The sequence below is a fragment of the Lemur catta genome, chromosome 20 (genome assembly GCF_020740605.2).
Source record: "Lemur catta isolate mLemCat1 chromosome 20, mLemCat1.pri, whole genome shotgun sequence".
Taxonomy (NCBI): Eukaryota; Metazoa; Chordata; class Mammalia; order Primates; family Lemuridae; genus Lemur; species Lemur catta.
The window spans coordinates 4,611,416-4,638,314 of NC_059147.1; the positions used below are offsets into that span (position 1 = coordinate 4,611,416).

Here is a 26,899-nt window from a genome sequence, read left to right on the forward strand (position 1 = left end):
TTGTAGAAAGAAGCAGGGAGATTTATGTAAGCTGTAGTCGTAAGCTATTTGGAACTAACGTGACTATTAAAAAGCCAACTCTGGGCCAGGTGCAGTGGCTCATTCCTGTAATCCTAGCACTTGGGGAGGCTGAGGTGGGAGGATCAGCTTAGGCTGGGAGTTCTTCACAGTTAAGGGCAAAGGGAAAAGCAGCTCTGGAACTCGGGTCTTTCCGACTCAGCTTCCAGTTTATTTATTCAACCCTCTGTCATCTTTGCCGTGTTAGACATGACGTCTGATCAGAAGAGCGTCCCAGAACTGTGTCCTCCCCTCGCAGAAGTACCTGCCGTGGTTTTGCTGCTAAATATACACGTCAGTCCTACGAAAAACAGAGGGAATGTTACAAGAAAAGATACAGGGCAAAGTAGCCTTGCTACAGCTGGGTACATTTTAATGGGTTTTAAAAGCTCATGCCTTGAAAGAAGTCAACCTAAGCTAATAGCAAACAGAGTTAACGCACAGGTATTGTTGCCACCTGGCCAGGTTCATTTGCCCGCTGCCCAAGCAGCAGCCAGTATGCTGAGTCAGCAGGGTGGATGGCAGAGAAAGTCTTTATTCTGCATAGTGCTAAGCAGGGAAATAGGAGAAATTTCTCAAATCCACCTCCCTGACAACTTGGGAGACAGGGTTTTTAAGGATAGTTGGACAGGCAAGGGATTAGGCAATTAGGTTTGTTAATTGGGGCAAACTCCTAGGGATGTAGAAATCATCTTCTTGCGTTGTTTCGGTCCCTGGGGTCACAATTCCAGTTGAGTTGGTTTCTTGGTATGGGCTGTTGGTCTGGGTGGGCCAGTTAATCCACCGGAATGCAGGGCCTAGAAGATAGCTTCAGAACTACCATTAGGTTTCGAAGAGGTGATGTTACCTAGGAGAAAGGTAAGAATCTTTATGGACACCAGCTATGGAAGAAGTTAAGAAGCTTTACGACTACCAGCTGCGTGGCCCTGGAGTGGCAGTTACAGAGGGATAGTTACTAATTGTTATTTTTTAGCTAGGTCTGTGCATTATTTTTAGCTAGGCCGTTACCATAGTTCTCACCTTGCACCCCGTTATAGAAGGGCAGTGTCAGTAGGGCCTTCAGGTTGTGAGTTGCCTACTGGGAAATGTGGAAAGAGAAAGCAATAACAGTAATCTGGTAAAAATTTTGTAAATGATCATTTTCCAAATGATTTTTTGATTAATAAAGAGCTCCTCTTTGGTTAAAATTATGAGGCAGATAATTCTGCAGTAATATTTATATACTGGTAGCTTTATGATTGATTTAATGTTTTTTTTTTGTACAGAGGTCTTTGAACAGTAAACAAATGGATTGGACGTTAATGATTTGTAATGTTTCAGTTCCAGAAATCTTGTTTGTCTACAGATTTATCAACAGTGGGAAATACTCACTTTGGTTTCCTGCGTAAAACAATTCACATTGTTTCTAGCCACACATAAGACATCCTCAGATAAAACAGAAATAAATGTTTCTGTCCTAGACTTTTATTTGAGCTTAATCTGCTTTCTTTTTTCCATAGGAGTTCATCATTACCCCGCATGTCACCATCCCGATGGTGCTGAATGTGTAAGTACCTACTTACCTTCACAATACACCTCTTGGATTATCAATCTCTTTGTCATATCTGGTAGATCCTGCCAGAACTCTCCTCTGTCTCATAGAGAGCTCTGGATAGAGTTTTCTAATTATGAAAGTACTTAAGTGCAGGAAAGAATTGGGTTTGATGGGTGCTTTTTTAAAGAACATTTTAAAGCCTATCCTTGGCTTTCATGTTGGTATAATTGTCATTTATTTGTAGGTTGGTTATTCCCTGCTTCATTCCAAAAAGGATTTGTGTCATCTTACAAAAATATATACAATGCAATAAAATGTAAAAGCCAAAAAGAAAAGGAAAGAAATCAGAGAGAAAAGAAAATAAAGGCAGGAGCTGTCTGCATAATCTATAAAATTTCACCTTCAGGAAATTTCTCAACCTTCTTGCCTTTGTGTCCTACATAGAAACCCTTTAGTGGATGCCTAAATATGGATTTACAATACACTACAGTAATACACAGCCCTCATCACTTCACAGTTTAGCAGTTTAAATCCCTTTTGGACTAAGAAGAAAGAAAAACCCAAAGGGTTAGCACGCTGTTCAAGACCCATCACTTGTAACATTGTTACCTCACAGAGCTCAACTAAGTGCTGAACCACAGATTCCTTTCTCTGCCGGAAATTTACAGTCTGCAGTTGATTTTCAGACAAAAAAATCCCAGGCTTTTAGGACTGTTGTCATTTCAGTCATGGGGATTTTCAAGATGGTCCTCTTGATAAACTTGGCAACAGTCTCATCCATCTCTTTGGCACTTTAATAAAACAAAAACAGCACAACAAAGTAAGCAAATACAACATTTTTCAGCCTATTTTTAAGCTGGGATTTAGATTTGTAGGTCAAACACCCAAATGTTTACCTTTTTCGGCCCCTTTGCAAACAGTTTCAGCATGAAGATTTAATTATTTTGTCCTTAAGCTGTATATAAATATTTAAATATATTTTGGAGCAGCGGTCCCCAACATTTTTGGCACCAGGGACTGGATTCATGGAAGACAGTTTTTTCACAGGGGAGGGGGAGGCGAAGCTGGCGGGGAGGGAGGCAGAGCTCAGGCGGTTAAGGGGCCAATGAGTGGCTGTAAACACAGATGAAGCTTCCCTTGCTAGCCTGGCGCTCGCCTCCTGCTGTGCAGCCCAGTTCCTAAGTTTCATGGAAGATAATTTTTCCACAGAGGCGGCTTGAGGAGGGGCGGAGCTCAGGCAGTGATGCGCCCCGGTTCCTAACAGGCCACAGACTGGTCCACGGCCCGGGGATTGGGGACCACTGAGAACTTGATAAATGTTTGTGGAATGAGTGACTATATACTCTCTCTAAGCAGTATGCCTGCGGAGAAAACCTGGGCAGGATTAAGTCAGTGAAACATCAAACCAACACTTTTTTTTTTGAGACAGAGTCTGTCACCCCAGGTAGAGTGCCGTGGCATCATCGTAGCTCACAGCAACCTCAAATTCCTGGGCTCAAGCGATCCTCCTGCCTCAGCCTCGCAAGCAGCTGGGACTACAGGCGTGCACCACCACGCCCAACTCACTTTTTCTATATATTTTAGTTGTCTGGCTAATTTCTTTCTATTTTTAGCAGAGACGGGGTCTCACTCTTGCTCAGGCTGGTCTCAAACTCCTGACCTCGAGCGATCCTCCCACCTCGGCCTCCCAGAGTGCTGGGATTACAGGCTTGAGCCACCACGCCCGGCCAAACCAACACTTTTCAGAACAGTTGGGGTTGGGGTAGCCGTTAAAATGAAGATTAAATTGAAGGGAGGGCGCATATAGGGTTTGAGATGTAGCATTCTGGGTAAGGTTTGCAGAACCCCATTCTAAAGAAATCTGGTAGGGTGTGCTAAATATCACCAATAAAGTCGGGAAGCCCTTTAATAAACGTTTCCCCTGTGACTAGTTTTAAACCTTCTTTGCACTTCCCGGCGCTTTGGTACAGAGCCTGGCACAAAGACACACTCGCTGAACGCATGACAAAGAAGCGCCTGTAGACACACACCGCTGCAGAGTGGAACAGGGAGTATAACGAGTAACTCGACAGGTGCAGAGACCAAAAAGGAAGGAAGCCGAGATGAGCTCAAAACCAAAACAAAACCCCAGTTGTGGGCAAGGTGGCAACCTGAGGCTCTGAGAGCCCAGCAGCCAGTGGCCTGACAACCCGGCACGCTCTCGCGCAGAGGCGCGTCCGCGTAAGCTCGGCCCCGCTCCACCACGGGCGGAAGTGACGTCACGGCCGCCCCAGCGTCTCCGCGCGCTCTCGCCTCACCGTCTACCGTAGTTCCCCCCCACCCCGAGAGCTAGCGCCGATCCTCCGCCTTAGGACGCGCGCCGGTCACGAAAACGGGGCCTCAGAGACCTGGGACCTGGCTCCCTCAAGGTTCCCGCCACCCTGCGGGCCCCAATCCTATACGGCCGAGGACTCCCTTACCGGCCCACATCTCCAGCCACCTCACTCCTCAGCGGCAGTTCCCGCCCGCCGCGCCTTCAAAGCCACCAATTGCAGTGCCCGCCGCCTCCAGGCTCCGCCCCCCGGAGGCCAACGCTTGGACCGTGCCTTGCGCACAGGGGTCCCCTGGAGGGAGCGACGGAAGTGAAACTCGCCGAGACCCAGCGTCACTCTCCTCAGCAGGGAAGCTTGTTTAAGTCAAGTTTACTGTCAGTCACGAAACTTGGCTTGTTGGTTCTGTTCGTTGTTTAGGCCCGCGGTGCCTCAGCGCGCTCGCTCTTTCTCCTCCGTAGTGCACGGAAGTGGGCCCGTCCGGGCCGGGTGGCGCATGCGCCTCGGCGGCGGGAGGCGGGCGGCGGGCGTGCTGCGTCGGCTGTGGAGGGCGCCGGGGAGGCCGCCGCCTGCGCAGCTAGTGGGCTCTGGCCTCGCAGGCAAGCGGCTCTCGGCGCAGGAGTGTCCGTCGCTGGACCGCTTCAGCCCTCCCGGGGTGGCCGCGAGTCGGGTGAGTCTCGGGAGTCTGGGCTGTTCTGAGGAGCGATCCCGTGCCCCTCGTCTGGTCCCCTGAGGGCGCGCGTCCCGCGGCACCACGTCCTGCCCGGGCTGCCCGCCGGCCCTCGGAGGTCGGGACCGGGAAAAGCCGGCCCCGCGTCCTCGCTCCCGCTGGTCCCATCGGGCCGCTGCGCCAGGGAGTTCGCCGGGGCGGCTGGAGGTGCATCCCCAGGTCGTCCCTCTGGCGTTTGGTGGGGACACTGTGGTGGTGAAGAGCAGGCTTCGGATGTCACTCGCTGTTGGAATCCCCCCGCCACTCTCTAGCCTGGTGACCTTGGGCGGCTCTTCGCTCTCTGAGCCTTGGCTTCGTTGCTTGTAAAATGGGCATAACCTTTAACCCAGTGTTTGAGTTGCTGAGCGCTCGGTGAAGTGTACTGTCGTTACTGTTTACCCGGGAGTTGCGAACCTGCGCGCAGAGAGTGGGGCTCTGTTACCGCGCGTCTCAGCGGCGGTGAAAGTTGTCTCATCCGTCCGGGGATGTGAGAGCCCTCTAAGATCTCCGTTAGAGCACTTTTCAAGGAAAGTGGACATTCACATCTCTTTTCTTGGGTTTAAACACTATCGTGCTTGTGTTTTCACAACAGGTGTTTTATGTAGAGTCGTAAATAAGTCAAAGTTTTGGAACTCTTCATTTAAAACTTTAAATGCACAGAAGTTTGCAATAGCAAAGGAATTCTGCGTGATCCTTTTGTGTCTCTTACACGTACAAACGTTTGCACTTGTTTAGTTGATTTAAAATGAGCCTCTTTCCATCCTTTTTTTACTGTGTTGAGATCTGAACTAATTCTCAGTCTCTGATAATCATGAATTCAGCATTCAGCAAGCGTTTATTGGGCATTTACTCTGTGCATTTACAAGAATACTCATTCACTAGCCTGTGCATTCTTTGAGGTGTATGGACTGATTTTTGTTTTTCTTTGAAATTCACATGACTTGGCAGAGTGCTAAGTACCTTGTAAGTACTCATAAATGTTTGTTCAAGGAAACCAACAACGTGCGAGGGTTCCTTGAGAACACTTAATCAGTAGCAGCTGTTCAGATTTGGTCACTTTGTGGTGCGATAAGTAGAAGTGGGTCGGGTAGGCAGTCTCCTGCTGTGTCTGCTACCTCTGCTGTGACATAGTTCATAGTTTGAAAAGTTGGAAAATACTAATTTAAATAATACCAGGGCTTTCTGAAATGTAGCCTTTTAGAAATGTGTGTTAGAAAGCATAAAGTATTAATTTACAGGGTTTTTTTCCCCTGTAGAGCGGGTTCTTCAGACTGAACAACTGACTCTTCCAGCCTTGTTTTTTGCGTATTTTAAAACAACATTAGAAATTATAACTGTAGTGTAAATTTCTTCCTGTGCAGGCACACAATAGCAAAATCTTTCTAAAGAAAAACCAAGTGGCATTAAAATATAAGGTTCTCTCCCGTAATTATAGATCTGCTGGAGTGTGTTATTAGAATGCTTACCCCTTTTCTTTTGGCTAGAGTTAATATATTGCTTGCTCTTGATTTATTTATTTTCTAAAATTGTGCCACCTGGTGGCTGAAATCTGCTATCATAGAATACTCAGGGAAATTTTACCTCTGAGTATGTAGACTAAGGTGAAGGAATGAATGAAATAAGACTATAATTTTTATATCTTCAGTGATAGTACCCTACCCCTTCTGCTCTCCCAGCCAAGCCCCAAGGAAAAGTTAAAATTGCTTTGTTAGGGGCCTGTTAACCAGAAATCAAAACATCACGTTTTCACAGTTGAAAATTTTAAAGAGTTTCAATGGATTGTTTTGGTATCATGGTGTGCATACTTGAGGAAGTGAGTGCGGCTGGTACGGGGAGGGAGGTGGTGTACTTGTGACAAGTGTACCCTTTCCATGTTTTCTAAATGCCTGTGTAAAGGTGGGACTGAAGTTTTGTATTTAACTAAATAATAGCAGTTTGATGGAATTTATCCCTCTTCGTCCCACTCCTAATGGAAGAACCCATGCAGGGGGCCTTATATTCCTTTCACTTTGTTTCTGTGGTGCTACTGATGTTCATAATTACCTTGGGACTGCCCTTTTGAAATTATTTTCTGTATTCTTAGTACCACCAAGTGTTTATCCTTTGCATGTGCATTTTATTTCAGGGAATAGCTTAAAATAATTAGTGAAGTAGATTTGAGAAGTTAAGAATGCAATATAAGAATATACTCTATGACATCTTTAATTGATGTAGCCAATCTCTTTTGGACAAGTTACAACTGCAGATAACTCAGAGCTTCACCCAACAACCTGTTTCATTGTTGGACATCCAAGACGATAACATCTGCCTTTGCAATTTCCACCCTTTGATTTCCAGTCCTGTCCTCAGACACATCACAGAGTAAATTCAGTTCAGCCTTTCCTAGCATATGACTGAGAATTTCAGATCTACAAATAATACTTTACATATGTCACACTCACTATTTACTCTTTCAGATACTCCCACATATGTCATTTTAAACCTATGCCAACACCAAGATGTAGGTCAAGAGTTAATTCGACTTTAAAGAAGAAGAGACTTAGGTCTCAGATTAGTAACTGAAGTGACATAACTTGTGAATAGCTGACCAGTGACATGTACAATGCTGTTCTTTTAATCTAGACAGACCCTCTATTTCCAATAATACAGGATAATAGTATATTGACTTCTTTGGAACTTAGGCCTAGAATTAGTGCCTGTTGGCCTTGTAGCCAGAGTCTTTTTGGGAAATAATTTTTTCCATCTGAATTTATTTCATTCACAAACTGCTGCCAAGGCATGTCTTTCCCATTGTGAACATGGGAAAAATCTGTCATGGTTAGAGATTACGTTGGGTAGTAACTCTGCCACTTACTACTGTGTAACCTGGGGCTTAGTTTGTCTGTGAAGATGTGAGTGATACCTATTTTGACCTACAAAAAGACAATTTCTTATGGTTCAGCTGAATTTAAAAGGGTACCCACTTCATAAGGTTGTTGGATTATAACACCAATGCCTAGCTCTTGGTAAGAGTTCAAAAATTATTTTCTAAACCAGTAATGTTGAAGTCTTCTCAGGGTTTTGAAGAAATTTTAAAAGTAAGGATATGGAATGTATTATATATTTAGCTTTTCTTTGGTTCATAAAAAATACTTTGACTTATATTAGTGTTATTAGAATAGGCTTTTAAAGGTGACTACTGGATATTATCAGCACTTACTTAAATGTGGTCTGACAGAAAAATGCCATTGTTTTATAGTTGTGATTTTATATTACACTCAAGAGTATAGCAGTACATCTGTGTATGCGCCAACTTTTAGGCAAAGCCAGGTGACACAGTGTGGATGGAAGGGAGTGTAGGTGAAGGGTGGACAGGAAAAGGGGAGGAAGAGGCTATCTAGCTCAAAAGATATGGTGGAGGAGAGAGGGGAATGATTGGGGACGCAAGGAATATGTTAGGTAAGGGATAAAGTAAGCATTTAGAGCTTTAGGCTAAGGAGTAGCTTCTTACCAAGAAGAATAGGAAAAGGAAACTAAACCATTTTATTGTTCGACATACTCATCTTGGATAAGAGTAGAAGAGCCTCATAAATATATACAATTATTATTTGTCAATTAAAAATAAAATTAAATAAGAAGTAGAAGGGAAGATGTCTTACTGGTATCCTAGCTGGGTCTATGCTAGCATACATATTTGAAGTAAACTTTTGTTATGGAGAGAGGAAAATGTATATCATTGTATGTTCTTGTGCTTATTTACAATGTGCATGTATATATTATCTCAGCAGCCAAGTGTCTTCTCAGGTATATACTTTGCCAATTAAAGAAGTTATTTCAGTATAGCTTGTTTCTGAACTATAAAGGCATGAATTTGACTGCTGATTGACAGAAATGTGCAAAAATATTTTGTCAAATACATTTACAAAATAAAACGTTAACATTTTCTAGGTGTCTAAACCAGGTACATTTTCTTTCCGAAAAAGTAATCAAGGGCACGGTGGCTCACGCCTGTAATCATAGCACTCTGGGAGGCAGAGGTGGAAGGATTTCTTGAGGCCAGGAGTTTCAGACCAGCTTGAGCAAGAGTGAAATCCTGTCTATATAAATAGAAAAAATATCCAGGCTTGGTGGTGCGCACCTATAGTCCCAGCTACTGGGTTGGCGGGGGGCGGGGGCTGAGGCAGGAGGATGACTTGAGCCCAGGAGTTGGAGTGTTCAGTGAGCTGTAATGACACCATGGCACTCTAGTCTGGGCAACAGAGCAAGACCTTGTCTGAAAAAAAGAAAAAAATGTAGTTGCATAATATTGGTATAATATCAGATGACTTAAATTGCCGAACTGTATGAAATTTCATTTTTCTCAGACAAAAAATTTGTGTCATTGAAAGGACCTTGTCAGTGGCAGTCAAAGAAAACTTGAACTTGGCTGCATTTTCATTTTCCATTTCAAATAACTACTTAGCTGGGTGCAACAGCCTGATTTGTGATCTGGAGCTGTGGTATGTTTTTGTGTGTGTGTTTCTAGTAGTTAATGAATGGAACAGTGATCTACTGGCATTTTTACAAGTTGCAATCTGATATAGAAGCTATACTCTAATCCTCTGGTATTATAATATTTGTTCAGACTTCTAAAATTTTATTTGTTGGTAGTGGAAGGTGGATGGGCAGTTAGAATTTCTCAGAACATTTTTTAATAGCTTTATTGAGGTATAATTTACATACCATAAAATTCACTCATTCTAAGTGAATTCAATAATTTTAGTAAATTTTTAGAGTTGTGCAACCATCACCACAATTCAGTTTTAGAACATTTTCATCACCCCAAAAGGTTTCTTTTTGTCCATTTGCATTAATCACCATCCTCGCCTTTCAGTCCTAGGCAACCAATGATCGATCGGCTTTTTGGTTGTATAAATTTGCCTTTTCTAGACATTGTATATAATACATAGTCTTTTGCACCAGGCTTTTTTCATTTAGTGTAGGGTTTTTAGGTTTATCCATGTGGGAGAGTGCATCAGTAGTTCATTCCTTTTGATTGCTAAATGGTATTCCATTATGTAGATGCGCCCATTTTGTTTATCCATTTACCCCTCATCTGACGTTTGGATGATTTCCAGTATTGGCTATTATGAATAATGCTCATATGAACATTCATATACATGTCTTTGTTTAGATATGTATTTTCATTTCTCTTGGGTAGATTCCTAGGAGTGCAACTGCTAGGTGATGTTAAGTTTGTTTTCAACTTATTAAGAAACTGCTAAGTTGTTTTCTAAGGTGTCAGTAGACACCTTACATTCCCAGTAGCAATGCATGAGGTCCGGTTTCTCCACATCCCAACCAATGTCTTCCTATCGTCTGACTTTTTGATTATAGCTGTTCTGGTAGATGTGGTGGTATCTCAAGGTTTTAATTTGCATTTCCCTAAAGACTAATGGTGATGAGCATCTTTTCATGTGCATAATTAACCCATTCCTGTATTTTCTTTGGTAAAATAGCAATTCAAACTTTTCCCCACATTTTTTGGGCGTCTGTTTTAAAATTGTTTGAAAGAAAAAAGAAAAAAAATCCAAAAAAAACAAATAAAACTGATTGTTTGTTTCTTCTTCCCCTCCACCCCGCAGGGTCTCACTCTGTCATCCAGGCTACAGTGCAGTGGCCTGATCATAGCTCACTGTAACCTTGAACACCTTTGCTCAAGAGAGCCTCCCACCTCAGCCTCCTCAGGAGCTGGGACTACAGGCACATGGCACCTCATGTGGTTAATTTAAAAAAATTTCTTTTAGAGACAGAATCTCACTATGTTGTCCAGGCTGGTCTTGAACTCCTGGCCTCAAGTCATCCTCCCACCTTGGCCTCCCAAACTGCTGGGATTATAGACGTGAGCCACAGCACCATGAATGAATGAATCAATGAGTGAGTGAGTGAATGAATATTATGTTGTGCAACCATCACCACCATCCATCTCCGTAACACTTTTCATCTTGTAAAACCCATTAAACAGTAACTCCCCATTCTACCTTTCCCCCTGGCAAATATTATACCATTCCATTAATACTTTCTGTCTGTATAATTTTCACTATTCTAAGTACCTCATGTAAGTGGAATTGTACAGTATCAGTCTTTTTGTGACTGACTTATTTCACTTAGCATGCCCTCAAAGTTCATGCATGTTGCAGCATATGTTAGAATTTCCTTCCTTTTTAAGGCTGAGTAATATTTCATTGTATGTGTATACCACATTGTGCCTAACCATTCATCTCTTGTTGGACATGTGGTTTGCTTCCATGTTTTAGCTATTGTAAATAATATGTAAATATAACTGCAAAAATAAGTGTTTCTAGCAGTGTAATAGAGAACAAGGACAAAGTAAAACTTCCTCAAATCAGTCTTCTCCAAGCTGTGTTGTACAGAATAACCAGCAGTAGGCCTTGGAACTGAAGGAGTTAAAAATACCTCTCTGGCATATGTAAATTACAGACACTTGAAAAACAGTAGGTGCAAAAAGATCTCTCTGACCTTTGTGCTGTTTCTTAAAAGCAAGAGATAAAATCTCCAAGTGAAATATGCAACATCCTTATCCTCAAGGACAAGAAATCAAGACAGAATTCTGTCTCCTTAAAATAACTCCTTTAAGCCTCCTCGCATAATTTACTTTTTCACAACTTAACACTCTTTGTCCTACTCAGTATATGAGTTACTGACTCTGCTTCTTTGGGGTCCTCATTTCTTTATGGTGGCTTTTATGCCCCATAAAACTTGTATTAAATAAATTTGTGTCCTTTTCTCCTGTTAACTTATCTTCTGTCCGTTTCATTCTCGGGCCCAGATGGGACCCCAAGAGGGTGGCGATGGAGTTTTGTCACCCCTACAGAATGTCACCAGAAGGGAAGAAAACAAAGATTTTTGACTACAGGACTTCTCAGAGCCTTTCCTATGTCCCAAATCTAACTAACCCCTCCTCACCAGTGTCAACACTGTCACACCTTGGTCCAAGCCACCACCATCATCTCCCATCCAAACTTTTGCTTTTGCCTCCTGCTGATGTCTGGGGTTCCGCTGTTGCCTCCTTTTCTATCCTCTGGACAGAATGGTTGAGCCTTTAACACAGAAATCAGTTCATGCCACTGGTCTACAAGGCCCCCAATATCTTCCCATCTCATTCAAAGTCAAGTTCATACTCCCTTCAGTTGCCTGACACTTGACATCCCCCCACCCCCAGGATCTTTTCTGTCCCAGTCCTACCACCTTTGCTCATCTAGCCTCCTTGGTCTTCCTCAAACAAACCCAGCAGGCTGTGGCCTCAGGGCCTTTGCACTCCTCACATGCTCTTCTCTAATACATTGGCAGAGCTCTCTGTCTCCCTTTATTCTACTCACAGCAAAAATGTCTCCTCCGCATACCCTATCCAAAACACACGCTTTCTCTCCGTCTGCTAACCCTTATTTTTTTCTTTGCACTTATTCAATACATGATGTAATTTATCTGCCTCCATCACCAGCACGGAAGCTCCACAAGGGGAGAAACTTGGCTCATTTAGTTCACTGCTGTTTTTGACCCCAAATAAGTAACAGAGGCAAAGATCTCAATCAGCAGAGGTTTATTAAGCCAAAGTTGAGGATGCGCTTGGGAAAAATACACATCACAGACAAATCTGTGGCTGTTTTTCTGAAGGGGAATTTGAAAGTTTCAGTATTTATAGAGGAGTAGGGCAAACAGAAAGGGAAGGAAAACAGTGGGTGATAGAAGTAGTGAGACAAAATGGTTACATTCTTGTGAGACCCAGGAAAATACACATAACACATAAAATAAGGTGAATGTTAAAAGAGAAAAAGGGAGTGAAGGAAGCATCAGGTATGTAGATGTCCCTGGGTGGGTGGAAGAAACTTTGATCCTGTCTTTTCTCTGTTCTACAGCTGTGAAGATAAACTTGTAATTCATTATTAGGGTAACATTGAAGAGAGTTGAGTTTTAGGAGCTAGATGTAGCCTACAGACCTAAAGTTAAAATTTGCATGTCCTTGGGTATAGGCGGCCATTAAAAATCCCTCAAAAAAATTTCCTGAATGAATGGTGGGGCCAGACCTTCCCCAGTGCCTGAGGTCTTTACCTTCCTTTGTGCATAAGAAATGGGGGGCGGGGGTCCTGAGGTTTTTATTTTCTTTTGCACTGTATTCCAAGTTCTCAGGAACATGGCTTAGCACCCTATAGATGTTTTGGGGTTTTGTTTTTGTTGTTTTAACTTACCAAAGCTTGCAGGAAGCACCTTATATTATAGATATTTAATTTATTGAATGATTGACAGTAAATGCACTAACGAAAATTGTGCTTCTTAAAGCGATAACACAGCATGCAGCTTTCTCAAAGCTATTTGAGCATCACTGGATCTTTTAACAGAATTGCCTATTAATATCTCACGGGATGTGGGCGTTTCAGAGCAATCTGGGAAACGCTGTCTTAATTCACTATTTGTTAAGATCAGATTCAGCCTTTTCCTTTACATATTTTTATCTTTTAATTCAAGCCCCTGTGTTACCCCATCCACCCCTTCCCTTCAATACAACCAGAAGTCACACCACCAGTATTATCAGTTGCGTCTGTGCCGACCAGCCAGCCTCTTCCTGTGACAACAGAGCTCACCAGGCCTGTCTCGTGTGCTGGAAAATCTCGGGTAGAAATGACTTCAAGAGCAAAGGAGGACTCGCATCTGGATGTCTTCACCACTCAGCCGCAAGCGTCATTTCAGAACGTGTCTGCCACACCTCCTGGAAAATCTCTGGCAGAAATGACTTCAAGCCCAAAGGAGGACTCACAGTCAGATGTCTTCACTTACCTACAAGCATCATTTCAGAATGCATCTGACCAGGTAAACATGGAAAACTGAAGTTGCCAGTGAGTAGCCCTGTGACACTGAAAAAGCACTTTTATTCTTTCCTTTTATTATGGTGATATTTCAAAAATAATGGCGATAAGAATGAGCCTGGCTTATACTTTCACCTCCTGGCAGAACTATACCAGGAATGCCTGACAGACCAGCACATGTCCCAATTAAAAGCAAAACCAAAACAAGCTTATGAAAATATTCCACAATGGGTTATATGCCCTTGTCAGTACTTAATGACTTATTATTTAATGCCATTATAGGCTATGTTTTAGGCAGGGAAGAAGCTTTGGTCACCTGCTCTGCTTTGTCAGCAGCTGCAACCCCTTCTGCACAACAACCCCTCCTCTTCCTCTGCATTTTCCTTTCACCTCCTTTCCTTTCTCCCACACACAGAGAAACAAATGGGGAAGCCATTTGGACAGTGTCGACTAAACAAAATCATCCTGCTTTCCCCCACCCCTTTGTTTTTTTTAGTAACACAAACACTGTTTATATGCAATCTAACATGTCCCTGCTAAGAGTCCTTTTTACTCTGGATCTGTTTGCAGCGGTTATGGAAGTTAGATGTTCAACATGGGCTCAGCAGTTTACTGGGGGAAAAACCTGACCTATGGTAGTTTAAACAAAGAGTGTTTTTTCGCTTAAAGAGAAGTCTGAAGTATAGAATATCCAAGAATCTGTGGAACGATTATTAGAAATACGAAGAGAATTTAGCAGTGCTGATGAATACTACATCAGTATACTAAAGCTAATTGTATTTTTATATATCAGCGACAATCAGTTTGAAAATAAAATTTAAAAAAAATATAGCCAGTGCCTAGGTAGGATTCAGCGTAACCAAAAATGTGCAGAATTTCTCTGGAGACAACTATATAACTTTATGAAGATACATTTTTTAAAAGATTAGGAAAATGGTGGGATCTACCATGATTCAGCCCAGGTCACAAGTTCTGTTCTAACAGGTCACATAAGGCCCCCTAGTGACCTTCGTGGCTCCAGCTAGAATGGCATCAAGCCCTGGCCGCTGTTGGCAAATGTGTGATTGGGTGGAAACTATGTATCTCACCCATATCTTCACGCCTACTTATTTACACCTCAGTCCCACAGTATAAAACCACAATTGGGTGCTCCTCACTTCTAAGATCACTTTATAAATGACTTGACTTCTCACAAACCCCTTGAATCAGGAATCATCCTATGGGACTGCGTGGTTCCCAAGGGCAGGGATCATGGCTGACTTTAACTGCTCTAGCACCTGGCAGTACACACTAGGCATTTAATAAAGGTTTCTCGAATGTGTGATTGGATTAAGCTATAAATGGGCTGTTCTCTAGAAATGGACCGAGTAGTTGGCGTCCACAGAGCCTCTTGGGGTTGATGTCCAGTTCAAAACCAGCAGACTCTTAAGTGCTGGGATCATGTCCGGTTTGCTCAGCTTGTTTTTTCAGGGAGGTTTTCTGCCTCCCACCTGCTGTGTGGTCATTCACTTTTAGTTCCCTCTTGAACACAAACTCTGAATGGAGGGAACCAAACAGTAGGAAACCTGGGGGGGAGGGGAGATACTTCTGAATAGAAAAGTTTGTTTCTGTTTTGATTTCCAGGTTTCCCTCACCTTTTATCATGCTCTTAGACTTACAGGTACTCCTATCATCTTATTCCCATACTCATTTGCTCTTGGACTATAATCATTGTATAACCTTGTTACTCGTTTTGTGTACTGTATGGAAGAAGTGAAAATAAATTCTGTGCATTTGCAGAAGAGCTTCTGAAAGTAACTGTTTCGGAGAGCCTGTGCTTCCTAGAGCTTAATGTTACCAAAAGTCAGCTGTGGTTAAGACAATATCTCAAACTGTTGAAGTCTGATGATTATATGCAAGTAATTTTGACCAAGTTCTTTGTTTCCAATAGGTCATAGATGACGTAGCTGGGAAATTCAGCAGAGCGGTTTATGGTTTGCAAGCTCGTGACAAGCTGCAGCAAGCTTGCGAGGTCCTCCAGACACTGACAGCCTTTGCCCCACGGATTTCTAAGTGAGCTCACGTAAGCAGAGGATGATCAGGAGGGAACCAGACAGAAAAAGGGGAAAAGCAAAAAACAAAAAGAGAATCTGGATATTGTGCCCTTTGCAGGATTTGTGGAGCCTGAATTTAAACATTAGCAAGTATATTTGTTTCTTTAAAGATTATGAATAAGTTGATCAGTAGTGACATCCTTGGATATGCTGCATTTATGTTCATTTGTTTATTTATCAGGTTTATTGCCTTTGAGATGCGTTTGTTAAAGAAATAATGGGAGACGAAATAGATCCACTCCTGGCAGTGGATAGAGTAGTACAGCCTGGAAACAGGCGTCAAAATCAGCATGGTCGTGATCCTTGCATTTGTTGCAGCCGCAGCCACGTTTACCAAGGTCACTTCCCCATGATTGGTTGTGCCTAGGGAGTAGAAGGGCTTCCTACACATAGGCAAAGGAAGGTGGTCAGATTAGTGGGAATTCTAATTTTCTCTTTCCCATTTTCTGTATTTTTGAATATTCTGCAATAAGCACGTAAATGTAATCTGTTTGGGTTTCCTTGGGGTTTATAATGACAGAAATAATACATGCTTATTTAAAAATTCAGAACAAAAGTGTACACAGTAAAAGGCTAGAGCCCTCACCATCTCTGTCCTTCTTGCCAGTTCCACTCTCTAGATACAATTGCTGTTTTCAGTTTGTCGTTAACTTGCTGCATGTAACTTTCTAGGCTTTTTTCTGTGCGTACATAAGGTCTTTTTGGTTTTGGGGGTTTTTTCTTAATAAAAATAGGGCTAAGGTATACAAAATTTTTGGAGCCTTGAATTTTTTTCTTAAACTTAGTACCTTGTCATGGACATTTTTTCATGTCAGTACACATAAATGGACTCAATGTTCATTTAGATTTTTTTCATTTGTTTACTTTGACAAACAGCATGTCCATGAACATGCTTGTACCTGTATCTTTGAGCACATATACGCAAATACTTCTGTGGGATACAATGCTAAAAGTAGAACTGATGGGCTTTTAAATTTTCAATAGATAGAACAAAAATCCCTCTTAAAAGGCACCATTTGGCCAGGTGCAGTGGCTCACGCCTATAATCCAAGTACTCTGGGAGGCTGAGGTGGGAGGGTCGCTTAAGCTCAGGAGTTCGAGACCAGCCTGAGCAGAAGTGAGACCACGTCTCCATTAAAAATAGAAAAAATTATCCGGGCGTGGTCACGTGCACCTGTAGTCCCAGCTACTCAAGAGACTGAGGCAGGAGGAGGATCACTTGAGCCCAGGAGTTTGAGGTTGCTGTGAGCTAGGCTAACACCATGACACTCTAGACTGGGAAACAGACTGAGACTCTGTCTCAAAAAAAAAAAACCCAAAAAGCACCATTTTACATTCCCACCAACCATTTCTCCACACTCTCACTTTTCCCAATTTCAAAAGCAAGAAAAGAAAACATAGAAAAGGTGGAGGGGCGTTTGGTTGATTACTAACGAGGCTGAGCATCATTTTATATACTTACTGACCTTTTTACTTCTGCCCTGAATTGTTTCTTCGTGTCCTTCATCCATTCTCCTCCCCACATTGGGTTGTCTTTTCCTTACTTGTTTGTAAGAGAGCTTTATTTATCATGAATGTTAACATTTTCTATCTATGTTGCACATACTTTGTCTTAATTTTAACATTGTTTACTATGTCGTTTATTTTTTTATTTTACACAAGTTTTTAATAAATGTAACTGTGAGAATAAAATTTCAAAACAAAAATAGAAGTACCTATAGTGAATATTTCAGTAAATACCTGTCAATTTGCCTAACCTTTCTTATTTGATTTTTTTCATGAGAATGACCTACGTTAAAAGACAATTGGTAGCCGGGTGTGGTGGCTCACGCCTGTAATCCTAGCACTCTGGGAGGCCAAGGCGGGCAGATGGTTTGAGCTCAGGAGTTCAAGACCAGTCTGAGCAAGAGCTAGACTTCATCTCTACTGAAAATAGAAATTATATGGACATCTAAAAATATATATAGAAAAAATTAGCCTGGCATGGTGGTGCATGCCTGTAATCCCAGCTACTCAGGAGGCTGAGGCAGGAGGATTACTTGAGCCCAGGAGTTTGAGGTTGCTGTGAGCTAGGCTAAAGCCACGGCACTCTAGCCCGGACAACAGAGTAAGACTCTGTCTCAAAAAAAAAAGATATATCAAGATAGACTAGATATAAGTGGACAGTCTACTCAGCATTTGGGTCACATTGCCCTTTTCCTCAGCACTCCTTTTTTTACCTTAGTTTTATTAGCTAGACATTTGGTATACTTACCACTCCAAAGAATTATCAGCTTTTTTGAATGGCATGAAATATGAATCCTCCCCTATAGGCAATATGAAATAATATATTTTCCTTCCTTGCCAAGTTGTAATGTTGCTTTTTGTAACAATGTATTTAAAATGTGTAAAGAATATTGAACTGCTAATAAGAACACAAATTCAAAACCATCATAACCAGTTCAGAGATGTGCGTTTGCTTCTTAATATTCCCAGGTCAGTGTCACCAATTCTCTTATTTACGTGAGTTAGCAGTTACTGAAGATCCCTTTTCAGAACAACAGCAGTCTGGGCTTCAGGTTCCCTGTGACCATCCGTCTCTTTCACTCCCTCAACAGCATCAGGGAAGCTGGTGAGGAAAGTTCGCAGAACTCCGAGCAGGATGCTGAGCAGGTAGGTGCACTAGAAGCAAATGGCCAATTCTGTTTAGAAACGTTTTCATCTTGAAAGGTCCAGCCTCTCCCTAGACCTTCAAAGAGCATCCAGCTGAGCTGTGCCCTGCTGAAGAAACCACTCTGCCAAGCCTTCTCGGGGGCTCCCTCTCCACCATACCAGGGAGCCGAGACTACCTAGTGCTGTGGTACCAAGTGAAAAGGACTTAGCAAAGTGTTGGTACATAGTAAGCACACAGTAAATCATATCTGCTAGTCATATGAAAATATGTTCAACATCATTAGTGAACTGTAAGTCGAAACCAAAATGGGATACCACTGTACACCCAAGAAAGGCAGACAATAACAAGTATTGGCAAGGATGCAGAGAAATTGCAATCCTTATACATTTTTGCATTGTAAAATGATATAGCCACTTTAGAAAACAGTTGGGCAGTTCTTCAAAATGTTAAAAATAGAATTGCCATGTAACATAGCGATTCTGCTCCTTGGTATACACCCAAGAGAATTGAAAACATGTCCATTCAAAAATTTGTATGCTCATGTTCATAGCAGCGTTGTCCAAATAGCTAAATAGCCAAAGAGCAGAAACAACCCAAATGTCCATGATCTGTCTGATCAGTGGATAAATAAAATGTGTTGTATCCATGCGATGGAATATTATTCAGCAACAAAGAAATGAAGTACATGGTCCAACATGAATGAGCTTTGAAAACATGCCAAATGAAAGAAGCCAGTTACAAAAGACCATATGTTGTGATGCATCTATATGTAACATCCAGAAGAGGCAAATTTATAGGTATAGAAAATAGATTAGTGGTTATCTAGGAACAGGAAGAGTAGGGATGGGGGAATGGATAGTGACTGCTAGTGGAGGTCGGGTTTATTTTAGGGAGGATGGATCCTAAAATTAGATTGTGGTGATGGCTGCACAACCCTGTGCATATACTAAAAAGCATTGACCTACATACTCTCGGTGGGTGAGTTGTATATGTGAAATTTATCTTAAAGCTGTCTTTTAAAAAGAAAAAAAACATATCATGAGCAAGTCTAGGACAATTACATAATGGGGCAGAGGAACATTTCCTTGGCTGGCTCTCTTAGTTAACAAAAAGGATGATAAGTCTTTAGCCAGACTGCAGGTACTTTGTGTGGGGTTCCAAGGTCTTCTCCATTGAATGTCACTTTTCATTACATCACTGACAAATCTTCCACCCTTCTAAAACCATTATTTCACTAACACAATACATGGAGGTTATGCAAGTCACATGGCGTTTCCCTCTAAATGCAGGTAGAAGACATGCTAGAAATGTCTTTGGTGGTGCTTGGGAACATCCAGGAAGCATTTCTACAGGAGAGCCAGTTTCCTGCATCTCCAGTGACCTTGATCTCTTGATGCTGAGCAGGTTAACAGGAGGAAAGAAGGGGGGAGAGTTTCATTTTAAGTTTTTGACCTTTAGAGAACATACAAAAACCGATTTCCATTTTGACATCTTTTTCAGTAGCCAAAACATATCAGCTTTGCCTCTGAGCTCTTATACTCTGAGTCACCCGGCTCCTGTGAGGTTATGCTTTCCATCGGCTTCGGCTTTGGAGGAGCTCTTGAACAAACACCTAGCAGTGAATGTCCAAGTGAGTGTGAAATTGATTCCGATCAGAATGAAAATGAGATTGGATGGCCAGGGAGGCATTTGGGTGAAAGGAGTGTACCATGAAATGTATGTAAGCTGACCGGACCACATGAGAGAGGTTTTGTGGCAGCAGTTTTTATTTTACACTGGCAGGGAGAAAAGTTGAGAGCATTAAACAGGTTTTTGGATTTAACTAAGTTGCTGTGCTGTGAATTGAAATGATCTCAGCTCTTCATTATTTACACAAAGCTTGGGAATATCTCAATAATTACTGACTTGGTATACCAACCTGATCATGTCCATGCATTGTATTTCTTTCAGCATTACCTGACAAACACAAATAGCATTGCTGCCTTACTCCCTAGTAAAACAGAATCCTCCATGTACAAAGATGTAAAAGAAAAAAAATTCTAAAGGTCCCAAATATAATATGATTTGTCTTTAATTATTCCTCATAGATGTTACAGCACAAAATCTTATTTCATTTGAGATATTAGCAGGGGCAAAATCCCAACATTTACTTTATGATATCTGATATCTTGTAACCTATCACGGGGTCACTTATACATATTTCAGTAATTGATGAAACTGGACTTTTCTTTGTCTCCAGGTGGCAGGACTAGCTTTAAATCCCTGCAAGGATTTTGGTGACAGAAACATTGTCGGAAGCATCGGAAGTGTGAAACTAAGCCTCTGATCATGCATTGCTCCAAGTCCGTGATTTAATGGAAGACATTGAGGTAGGAATTGATTCTCAGGGAATAAAATAGAAGGGCACAGGCCATCCTGGAGAGTAGGATGGAAGGATGCAACGACTTGGAGGAAATCGTTTCAGATTGATGGTAGTGCCATTATTTAGTTATGACCATCTTTGGGAATTTTTACAAAAAGATTCCTTACCCTTACAAAAAGGTGTTCTAGGTCTTAGACTGTATACTCTCCCTTAACCCTTGGGAGTATGTTAGCTGCTAATATTCAAAGAGGAAGACTAGAAAGTTTCACAACCTTATCAATATAAAGGAAATTGAAAGGCGTTAATGGATGGACCATCTTAAACTTGAAGAGTGACTGTCTCTTATTCTAGATCATTCTCTGGAGAAATATGAGCATGGAAACCCATCCCATCAGCCTCAACACAAGCACGGACCGTTTTGTGATCACAATGAACATCACCTCTTTGGAGAAAACTGATAGTGAGCATAGAGCCTGAAAGCCCCCTGTTAATGATACTCTACCTGGGCTTCCAGTATCAGCCTAACCACATTCACTTCCACCTGAACGTCACCCTTCCAAAGGATCAGGTGTGGCAGAAAGGTAAAACCCCAATTAGACGTTGGAAACATACCTTGAAATGCATTTCTTTCTTTCTTTTTTAAACTTTTCATTTTGAGAGAATTGTAGGTTCACGTGCAATTGTAAGAAATAGCTCATATACCTTTAATCCAGTTTCCCCTGATGGTAATGTCTTTCATGATTATAATACAATACCACAACCAGGAAATACAATGATATATATAATACATCAACTTTATTCAGATTTCATCAGGTTTACAAGCATTCATTTCTCTGTGTGTGTACTTGGTTCTGTGTAATTTTAACACATGTAGATACATGTGACCATGAAATGCATTTGAAAAAAGTACGGGGGCCAGGCACAGTGGCACATGCTGCTAATCCCAGCACTCTGGGAAGCTTAGGTTGGGAGAATCACTTAAGGCTAGGAGTTCGAGACCAGCCTGGGCAACACAGTGAGACCCCATCTCTGCAAAAAAATTTTAAAAACAGCCAGGCATGGTGGGGCACACCTGTAGTCCTAGCTAGTCAGAAGGCAAAGGTGGGAGGATAGCTTCAGAGCACAGGTGTTCTTGGCTGCAGTGAGCTGTGACTGTGCCATTGTACTCCAGCCTGGGTGACAGAGTGAAACCCTGTCCCCAAAAACAATAAACAAAGAAAAATGGATTATGGGATGGAGAAGAGAATATATAGGTAAGAAAGCAAATTTAGTAAAACATGAATTGTAGAATCTAGTGATTGTATGGGTGTTCACTATAAAAATTCTCTCAACTTTCCATATGGTTAAATTTTCATAATTAAATGTTGAGACCTATAGCAAAAGTTAAAGTTCCAGCAACATGAATCATATATACTTTAAATCTTACATATTGTAGATCAATAGATATATGAAATATGTCATATATTTCTACTTCATTTCTAATCTTAGGTTTGGATAAGGCTATCTCAGGAAGTCTTGGTATAAGACCAGAAAGACCACACTGTAGTTTAGAAAAGCTAAGAATTGGAGACATTAATGGTTAAAAATTTCTAAGATACACAAATAGTGCCTACATATACTTGATCAAAACCAACAGGCATTTTTCCAATTCAGAAGGTACCCTTGGGCTGGGCGCGGTGGCTCATGCCTGTAATCCTAGCACTCTGGGAGGCTGGGGTGGGTGCATTGCTTGAGGTCAGGAGATTGATACCAGCCTGAGCAAGAGCAAGACCCCATCTCTACTAAAAATAGAAAGAAATTATCTAGCCAACTAAAATATATATAGAAAAAATTAGCCAGGCATGGTGGCGCACGCCTGTAGTCCAGCTACTCGGGAGGCTGAGGCAGGAGGATCACTTGAGCCCAGGAGTCTGAGGTTGCTGTGAGCTAGGCTGATGCCACGGCACTCTAGCCCGGGCAACAAAGCGACACTCTGTCTCAAAAAAAAAAAAAAAAAAGAAGGTACCCTTGGTTTTCCATGCTGATCTTGGCAATAATAATGTGTCATTTAAAGTTGGAAGGGTCCTGAGAGATCTTTTGTTTGAAAGACAAGACTCCTTGTTTGAAAGATGAGGAAACTGAGGCCCAGAGAGATTGGGTGACTTGCCTTAGCCCTTAAGCAGCCACCTGGTGACAGAGCTGGGCCTGGCATCGGACCCCGGACATGTGGTGCAGGACTCTCTTCCTGGAACTACATTATTCCTACCCTTGCTTTGCCTTTGGGTTTCTTTTATTATCTGGATCTTCTATTAATTTAGATGTGAGATTATTTCATATTTTTCTAAAACTCATAATACATGCTAAATCATTAGGCCTAAATTTTCATTCATCAAAAGAATATGATCCTTTACCAGAGCACGGGTAATCCACAGCCCGGGATTGTATCACTGAACATTTCCTTTCAAATCATTTGTGATTCTTGGCTTGTCATTTCCTCATTTGTAAAATAAAATAACAATAGACCCATCAGAATAGAAGTTCTACTGGCCCTTTTGTGCCATGTGAAATATAGGGCAGCCGTGTTCTTTGCTCAAAGATGAGGAGTACACGTGGGCGGTGACGCTGGAGAACCTGCAGTACGGGACTGGCACCTACTACATAACAGCCGTGTGGAATGGGAGCCAGGAGGGTGCTCAGCTGACACCCCCGCTGGTCTCTGTCGTCACTGCCGTCACTCAGGGTTATTTCTGGGACAGCCACAACAGGACGTGGAGGAACAACGGATGCCAAGTAAGAAACTGATACTTCTCAGGCCTCTCTGCTACCTTGGCTGCCCCCTTAAACAGGGCGCATTTGTTATCTGGGCCCAGAAAGAAAAATAATCAAAAGGGAAATAAATCAGCCTGGGGAACAGGAGGGGTTGAGCGTGGTGGGCAGGGACAGTGTGTCTCTGGGGCAGGAGCAGATTTGTGCTTTATCTTTGTAATTTCTTTCTCAGACACAGTCCAGGGTGCTTCTGAAGTTAAAATAAGGAAAGCAGTATCTAGAAGCTGGAAAAGTCTTGAAGTATTAAATGTGCTGTGGGTACAATGAAACAAACTTCCTGCTGAACAAAACAGAATTTTTATAGCTAAGAAAAAACTGCAGATTCTTGTATATTCCAGGCCAGATGGGGACAGAGTGTCACTCGTCATTATCACTTTGTTCCTGATGTCTAACCACTTTAAATCAGCACTATCCATTTGCACGTACTCTGAGCTCCTGCCTGATGAAAGTCTCAGTTCAGCAGCACAGAGAATGTGGTTAAAGGTCCTGGAGGGGGTTGTGAAGCTCTTCTTAAAACAGCTGAGAAAGTGTCATCCAGATTGGGAAGAGAAGGAAAAGGGATTCCCAGGGAGGCATCTGGCACCATTCCTGGCCTCAAGCAGTGGTTTCAGGATGGATGGCGGCTTCTCAAGCAACTCCTCAAACTGGGGAGCTTGTTAAAGTGCGGGTTCTGACGCAGCGGCTCTGGGGCCAGGCCTGAGATCCTGCGCTTCTCACGAGCTCCTGGCCGATGCCGGTGCCGCGTCCTGGGGAAGCCACACTGAGTGGCCAGGCTGGAGAGCTCTGCTCCTCTGGCGACACAGACCCATTGATCGCAGGAGGCATCGGGTATCTCCCACCTCCTCGAAGCTCCCTGTAGTGCTTGGACTCTGTGAAAGGACTAGAGCCGCCAAGCACAGCATGAGAGCTCTTCCCAGGTCAGAGCACAGAGGTGGGGCATCCAGAACTTAACCTTGTGCCATGGAAAGGAGTCAGTCCTAATGACGATATCTTAGGCTTTTCATCCACAAAACCAAACACAGAATTGGTGGCTTCCACTTACTCACCTACTGATATTTCTAAAAAATATTTATTATGAAGAAAGGTTATAACATATGGGAATAATACAATAAACATTGAATGTACACTCAGCTTTATCAAAGTTAGTATTTTGCTCCATTTACTGTGGATTTTTTTAATAATACACTCGGAAGTAACTGAAGCTGTGGTTGTATCCCTCTCTAATCTCACTCCCTGCCTTCCACCAAAGGGTGACCACTGTCCTGAGTCTGGTGTATGTGTTCATTCTTTCAGCCACTATCTTCCACATACCATGCCCAAGTCTAGGAACTAGAGACAGAGCAGTGAACAAGAGAGTATCCTCGTGAGCTTATATTCTAGAGAGAAACTGAAACTGAATAGATAACTAAGTGTTGTTTTGCATGCTTTTAGGCTTTGTGTAAACGGTACCATACCGTACGTATCCTTGTTCACTCAGCATTTATCCGTGTTGATAGATCTACTTCTCATTCATTCTTTTTTTTTTTTTTTTTTTTGAGACAGAGTCTCACTTTGTTGCCTGGGGTAGAGTGAGTGCTGTGGCGTCAGCCTAGCTCACAGCAACCTCAAACTCCTGGGCTTAAGCGATCCTACTGCCTCAGCCTCCCGAGTAGCTGGGACTACAGGCATGCGCCACCATGCCCGGCTAATTTTTTCTATATATAGTTGTCCAAATAATTTTTATTTCTATTTTTAGTAGAGACGAGGTCTCGCTTGGGCTGGTCTTGAACTCCTGACCTCCAGTGATCCACTCGCCTCGGCCCCTCAGAGGGCTAGGATTACAGGCGTGAGCCACCGCGCCCGGCCTTTTTTTTTTTTTTTTGAGTCAGAGTCTTGCTCTGTTGCCCGGGCTAGAGTACCATGGCATCAGCCTAGCTCACACCAACCTCAAACCCCTGGGCTCAAGCAATCCTTCTGCCTCAGCTCCCCGGGTAGCTGGGACTATAGGCATGCGCCACCATGCCCGGCTAATTTTTTTCTATATATATTTTTAGCTGTTCAGATAATTTCTTTCTATTTTTAGTAGAGACGGGGTCTCGCTCTTGCTCAGGCTGGTCTTGAACTCCTGACCTCGAGCGATCCTTGCGCCCTGGCCTCCCAGAGTGCTAGGATTACAGGCGTGCATCACCACGCCCAGCCTCATGCATTCATTTTTAACTGCCAAATAGTATTCCATCAGTTTGACTCTACTTATGTATTTATGGGCTTGTTAAGTACTTACATACTTGTTAATTTGTTACATTCTGCTGTTATTGGACATATAGGTTGTTTCCTATTTTTGATAGTTACAAACAGTGCTGACAAAACATTCGTTTTCACATATCTTCGTGCAAAGTTCCCCTAGGATATATATTCAGAACTGGAATTTCAGGATTCAGAGTTAGAGCTGCTCCAGCCTCACCGGCTGTTGCCACATAGTTCCCCACATTGGTTATAATTGTTCACACCACCACCAGCAGTGAGGGAGAGGTCCAGACGTCCTTTTCCATCTCGAAACTACCAGTGTTTTACATCTTAGGTTTGTCCCTTCCTTAGCACTCTGAGTAGAATTGGCGTCTTGACTCTCATTCCAGGTTGGGCTGCAGAGCACCATTTGGAGGACACAGTGTCTCTGTAACCACCTGACCTTCTTCAGCAGTGACTTCTTTATTGTTCCCAGGACAGTGCATGTTGAAGCCACGATCAAACTGTTCCTTTATAGGACCAGCAATCCCGCTGGGGTGTCCTGGCTGGCCAGCCTCTTAGGATTCTATATGATCATAGTCGTGTGGGCTTGGAGGAAGGACCAAGCAGATGTGCAGAAGGTAATGAGACTTTCCAAAAGCTTTGTCATAGTGTCTTGAGGATATTAAATAAAACTGGGGGCTGGGGGAGACTTTGATCAGAAGAAGCAGATAGCATGACACTAGGTAGCACAGAAATCCAAGTGGGACTTTGCTTAAATTTCTCTTCATATCTACTGTCTCAAGACCTAAGAACTTAACTCTTAAATCTCTATTATTTTTTAAGCCAAGGTTGTATCCTCATGGGACTCAGAAAACACCCTGGAAATTTTAGAATGTGCAAAGTATCTATTTGTCTGTTGCCCTGGGTGGAGAGTTGCCAGCTCTAGTAAATTAAAATACAGGATACCCAGTCAAATTTGCATTTTAAATACATAGTGAATGCAGTTTATGGCACAAATTATTCTTCATTTGTCTGAAATTCAAGTTGAGCTGGGTATCCTCTGTGTTAGCTGGCAATCCTAGCTGAGTTGGGAGGGAAGCAGGATTTAGAGGCCCAATACTTGATCAGTTGATTCGGTGAATATTTCATGTTAAAGGCATAAGCTCTGGAATTTCAGGCCTCATCCTCCCTTCAGTCACTTAACTCAGGTCTGCTGGTTTGTCTGTCTTCTGACCACACCCTGCCACTGCTCTCCATCCGGTTGCCAAACCCACAGTGCTGCCTCCTCCTGCTCCTTCGCTGCTTCCTCCTGCTCCTTCGCTCCTCCTCTCC

The 26,899-nt window shown here is 42.5% G+C and overlaps 1 long non-coding RNA gene and 1 pseudogene across 1 annotated transcript; one reads left to right on the forward strand and one right to left on the reverse strand.

The window, feature by feature from the left end:
- Positions 1-717: 717 nt before the first annotated feature.
- On the reverse strand, positions 718-4,365 carry LOC123625347. Its single transcript, XR_006730471.1, has 4 exons — positions 4,051-4,365; positions 2,201-2,382; positions 1,078-1,135; positions 718-904 (listed from the first exon to the last, which is right to left on the reverse strand). It is a non-coding gene; the product is annotated as an uncharacterized LOC123625347 (long non-coding RNA).
- Positions 4,366-4,396: 31 nt separating this feature from the next.
- LOC123625486 overlaps positions 4,397-26,899 on the forward strand; it is a 46,671-nt pseudogene continuing 24,168 nt past the window's right edge.